General features: G+C 44.1%; 1 long non-coding RNA gene across 2 annotated transcripts; it reads left to right on the top strand.

Annotated features, from left to right (window-relative positions):
• Positions 1-1,709: 1,709 nt before the first annotated feature.
• LOC146178034 (uncharacterized) lies at positions 1,710-5,319 on the top strand. 2 transcript variants are annotated; one of them, XR_014701133.1, is made up of 4 exons: positions 1,710-1,987; positions 2,064-2,224; positions 3,741-3,892; positions 5,114-5,319. It is a non-coding gene; the product is annotated as an uncharacterized LOC146178034 (long non-coding RNA). The 2 variants fall into 2 exon arrangements; XR_014701132.1 differs by having other exon boundaries at positions 4,659-5,319.
• Positions 5,320-5,882: the final 563 nt, after the last annotated feature.

Here is a 5,882-nt window from a genome sequence, read left to right as displayed (position 1 = left end):
GCGCACGCCGCCCTCAGCGGCAGCGAAGAGCGCGCACAGGCTTTGGCGAGGAGGCGACGCACCTGCGCCTCTCGTGACGTCACGCGGCTCTCGTTCATGCGCATAAAGAGCCGCGCACAATCACGCGTAATTCGGCTCTAAACCACGTAGTGCAGCTTTACGCTACAAAAGTCGCCTTCACCAAGTGCGTTCCGAGAAAATATGCCACTACCGAGAAGGAGCAGAGAAAATTCAAAATACGGTTACGATACTAGTCTAATGAAAAATTTGAGCGTAGCTATATAAGCGTTTTTACGATATATTGATGCAAAGATTGTGAATGATGGTTCAATCTATGTATCTGCACTATCAAAGCACACTTTATTTACTCAAGAGTTAAAGGGAATTTCTCCGAAGGAGAGAAAGAAGAGCCAAGGGGGGAGCGAGCGGCGCAGAGCTCGTGGCTGGTGACGCGGCTCTCACGCATGCGCATAACGGGCGGCGCACACTAACGCGAAACTCTGCTCTGAACCGAGTAGTCTAGCTTTACTCTACAAAAGACTGCAGTTAGAATTTCAAAGGGGATACGCGCCGTTCCTCCCTCGGAAAAACATAAATTTATTTTGAATGTTTGTTTTAAAAGTCTTAATCACACTACGAGATGCGAGCCTAAAAAAAAAACCGCTGCTTATTGCTCGTTGAGGGCATCGAGGTCGCCACTGGGTGCTTTAGTCATGCACAGGATCGTTTGTGCCTTTAGACAGTCTGTTATAATGCTGTCAGGCCTTATTTCTTGACACGCCCGAATCGTCATTAATAAAATACCCTTTTTTGCTCATCAAGCACACAAAAAAGCACCTTTGGAAGCGTATTCCCTTGCTGCAGTGGAATTGCTGCATGGAACTGGTATATGCGTTTCTTTTTCTTGCCCGCTCTCGGCCAACGGGGCTCGAGGCGACTCTCCACGTGCTCTACTCGCGTTGTTGTCAAGAAGAGGAAACTGTGCCGCCCTTATTACTCGACAAACACGAATAACTCCAAGGCCAAATATTCAGCTTTCTGGCACAGTGCCGACTACATAGTGGAAAAGTTCGGAACTCGTGCAAGGCGCACAACTAGTTACTCACTACAAACAAATACATGTATAGCAACTATTATTTTTTGTATTTCCGTATGCAGAATTAAAGGTCAATGACATCCATATGGTAAACAGCAGCTTGAATAGCTGTCGAATAATAAACCGTCTGCTTAAGGTTCAAACAACGCATTGTTCAAAGGAGCTTGATGGAAATATGTTTTTAGCTTTCCAGTTCACAGGAGGCGTATGCGCGATGAATAGGAATGGATTTTCCACTGTCTGGAACGAGCCCTGGTCTTGCTAACAAATGCTATAATACGTGTGCAGGAGCAAGGCTTAGGAATTCGCATTTCTTTAAAGGGGTCGTGAAACGTTTTCCGGAAATTTTGCACGGCTTAGTTAAATGGAATCCTTGTCCTGCATCATATAATATACCTCGATTCGTTTCATCGCCCGCGTTGATTTAATAGCGACAAAAACAGAATTTCGGTTTCCTAACGCGCGTCCTCCTCAACACAACAGAGTACGTCATAGCGCTAAGCCAATGAGAAGCTCCCGTTGCCGGAGCCTGCTGAGCCAAAGTTGACCAAGCTCGGTGTATTTTAGAGGTTCTAATTGTGCCCTACTCTACGCTCACACAGGTTTTTTTTAATATGGCCGACGCCTAGGTTCCTTCCTGGGTTCCAGCGTCGCTGTGCTGCTATAGTGAACTAGAATATAGTCGCTACTGTTAAAACATGGTTACATCGTGGGCTTTGAGCCTTACGCCGACGCAACTTTTCGGGTGCCAGGTCGGCGAAGATGGACCCTGCGAGCGACCGGTACAGTAACACTTGTGTCGAGAGGCCGCGGTAACCGCGGCACAACTCCGGCTTGCAGAAGCCCCGACCGTCAGCCTCCCGATCCCAGCCGTTTCGGAACTACGCATTGGTATGTAAGTCTTGCAGCCTAGCCTACGTTTGACCGTTGCGAGAGTGCGCAATCGCTAACCGAAGCTTTCGAACAGGTGCAGCTGCGGGCGGTGCGTGCCGATGCCGACTGCTCTTGAGAGCATCTGGCGAGATCCCGGCGGCGACTACGTAGCTGAAGCAGCCGTCTGGGTGTTACAGATCATCCGCATTTACTCCAAATGCTTCTTGATCATGGACTGCTAGTCGAGAACACAAGGTAAGAACCTTGAGCGAAAGGCGACATAACTTGAACAAGCGGCACCTGTTTTTCATTTTCTCGAGCAAGAAATGCTGTAATGAAATCTATTGCGGAAGGCAGTGTTAATAAAATAAAGCTTCCCCTGTAACGTTACTTACCTGCGATCATCTACACTGTCTACAGTGTTGATATTGCGCCACGTTAGCGCGAACACATCGCTGGTTTTCATATTTTTCTTGTTTTCGTAGAAGCGCATGAGCATGACGTTTCACCATGCAAATTACTGGTTTGCTTAATTCCATGCACGAGTAAATGAGAAAACACGCATCATCTGATAGTGTGAACTTGCTAAATGGAAAGGGCATGCACATTGATGTGAAGTAACGAGGGGGAGGGGGGGACGCTGTCCGGACAAATTTGCTTGTTTTATTAGCCAGTTATGACCTTCAGCAAGTGCAGCACTTCAAAACATAAATACATAAGGAATGCCACAAGAAATGCAGTAAATAAGTACAAAAGCAATCTCATTTCGGAGGACTCTGTGCTAGTAGCCTGTCTCCTGCGGAAGCTGTGGGAAAATGCACTAAAAAACAACACAGAAAAGAAAAACACACAGAGCAGGACTGGCTTCTGCAGACGATCACTAACTAGCCCGACAACTCTTGTTATAGCCTGTCCCCACTTGCTGCCAGAACAATCACCATACCAGCACTCAAAGTTTTATTTGCTAGTTTTTTTTTTACCCACTTGCATTAGGTGAGTGTTGTATAGTGTGCAAATATAATTAAAAAAATTGACTTCACTGATACCATCATCAACACCTGCACACAGTAAACCTCTCCAAAATGGTTTGACACTGACATTTTACATGTGCTGAAATGTAACAACCAAAAAAAAAAAAAAAGAAAGACGTTCTCCCAAAGGCCAGTACACCGAAACTTCCACAGTTTGAGTAAGTGTTGGAAATTTTACAGTTAGCAAATGAAGTTATAGAGTAGTTTTGCGGCACTTGCAGAAAGTTTGGCACGTGCCGTGTTGTGGGAAAACAACGGAGAGCTGTTGACAGAAGTGCACTTGTAGTTTATGGCTCCTTCGAATAGAATGACTCCATGCACAGAGCTGCTTAATGCATAAGTCGCATACTTAACATCTTCGTGCTATGCGGATGATATCAGCGTGGACATTGACATCGGCCACAACACTAGTATAGAGGGTGTAAGACGACTACCAGGTTTTTTCAGTCAAAAGCTGCATTGCCTTCAGGCATTATTTTGCTGCAGTAGCAAATTGTGATTGCACTGGAGTTCTAATATTGGGTGGGTCTCATTCTCTCTCAATCACCTGCAGCAGAATTCAAAGTTTGCCATACTTCCAGGGAGAATAAATTGACAGTGAAAGTTACACTGTACAGCTTCTGTTAGATGGGAATTAATTGTACAGATGCATGAATAACTTTCAAATTTGTAAAAGACCTAAATCATATTTTCATTTTGCTATGCTGAAAAGTGAATATTGCTTTTTCTCTTGTCAACAGGAGGCACCACTACATCTGCTACAGCCAGCTTGCGCACTGGCTTTGGGGATGCCTCGGCAGACATCACAGTAAAGTCCTCCCTATTTGTAATGCAAGCCAAATAAGGGAAAGGTTTCCATCTGACAGTTACACTGGTTTCCAGTTTGTGCAAGGTTTGTAGAGTCATCACCTTATTCGTTCTGAAACAAGCCGGAAAATATGAGAAGAGAGAATTGCAGGACAGCTGGACTAATAACTGGAATTTTACTAAAGGATAGAGGCAAAAGAAGACTTGCACAGAGATGCACATGTAAAAAAGGCCCCAAAAGACTGTTGACCGATTTCTTAGCCACACACACGTCCTTAGCCTTTGCAGTATAGTGTGCCTTTGGACTTGGATCTGTGGCTTCCCTTTTGTAACGAGTGGTTCTTGACCATAAGGAATTTGCTTTTTTTTAGATTTTGATTTTTTAGACCCTTTCTGCTTTCCACGCTTTCACTGCTTTGGGGGTTTTTCGTGCACGTGCATTTCTGTGCGAATCTTCTTTTGCCTCTTTCCTTCAGTAACATTTCAGTTGTTAGTCAAACTTTGTCTTGTGCTCCTCTCACGTGTTTCGTCTTCTGGCTGGTTTTAAGATGAATCAGTACCAACTCATCCAGTTGTTAGTCTTGTTGATATCACTAGCCTGACTGCACCCACTGCTGGGCAAATGCTTCTCCCACATCCATCCGAATAACCCGATCCTGTGCCAGGTGCATGATTCTCGCAAACTTCCTAATTTCATCTGCTTGCCTGAGTTTCTGCCGCCCCCTGCTAAACTTGCCTTCCCTTGGAATCTAAAAGACATATATAGGCTCACTTAGAATGAATTTTGTGTACTCACTCCCTTCCTTTACCTTTGATGGGTAGAATTTTTCTTCTTTTGGAACTGACCACAGATACATCAGCTGCATCCATATGATCCCCGCAGACTTCCTAATCTCATCTGTCTGCCCGAATTTCTGCCGCCCCCTGCTACGCTTGCCTTTCCCTGGAATCTACAAGACATATATAGGCTCACTTAGAATGAATTTTGTGTGCTCACTCCCCACCTATACCGTTGATGGGTGGAATTTTTTTTAGCACTGACCGCAAATGCATCATAATTGTGCAGTTGTGTATATACCTGCTTGTATAGATGTCTCTCCCATATCTATCCAAATAACCCGATCCTCTGTCAGCTGCATCCATCTGATCCCCGCAAACTTTTTATCTGCCTGCCTGAGTTTCTGCTGCCCCCTGCTATACTTGCCTTCCATTGGAATCTACAAGACATATATAGGCTCACTTAGAATGAATTTTGTGTACTCAATCTCTAACTATACCTTTGTTGGATGCATTTTTTTTTATTTAGCACTGACCTCAACACATCATGATTGTGAAGCTGTATATACACATTTGTATATTTAGGAGAGAGGAAGACAGCAAAGAAGCGTGAATAAAAGATGTCTTGCTCTAGGTCAACTTCCTTCTAGCCTAAAAATTTTGTATGTGCTGATGAACCTACGGCTAACCAATAAATTATTTTGAAAGCAACATGTCTCTAACACTCATTTGGTAACATTAGATAATGCCCAAATGTACTACAAAGTGGTGGTCCTTGTGGCACTGACAAACCTAGATTTTCTAGTTGCCGCGTTCACCTTTACATGGCCTCGAAAAATAGTGGCTCATGGGGAACAGAAAAATCAAACCATTTTCTGCAAAAGCTGCTTTGAAAGGTGGCCACTATTTTCAGCATTTTGCAGTCTCATTCAGAAGCAAGCCAGCATAATCTGCAATCTGTAGACATGCATACAATAATATGTGCCTTATACTTTGAAATGTACCAGACTTTAACCAGTCATAAAACAGCGTGCTGAAAAGGTATGTATAGTAAAGCCTCCTTCGTTGATGATACCCGTAGTTTGCATGAAAACATCTGCACTAGAACCTGCATGACGTTGAGTTAATTGGCCTGCTGGTTGAATATGCCACCAAAATGCTGGTAATACAATAAACTTTGTCGGTGCTGGGGTCAAGTCTAGAAATATAAAGTTGGGATGATTTAATTGTGAAACCTTGCTGCTGAATTCACTGCAGGCTAGAATGTAACAGGATTAAAGGGCAGCTGTAGACGTAAG

This window comes from Amblyomma maculatum, chromosome 10, assembly GCF_055883805.1.
Source record: "Amblyomma maculatum isolate TAMU_Amacu chromosome 10, ASM5588380v1, whole genome shotgun sequence".
NCBI classification, from domain to species: domain Eukaryota; kingdom Metazoa; phylum Arthropoda; class Arachnida; order Ixodida; family Ixodidae; genus Amblyomma; species Amblyomma maculatum.
This window is presented reverse-complemented; position numbering and strand designations above follow the sequence as displayed.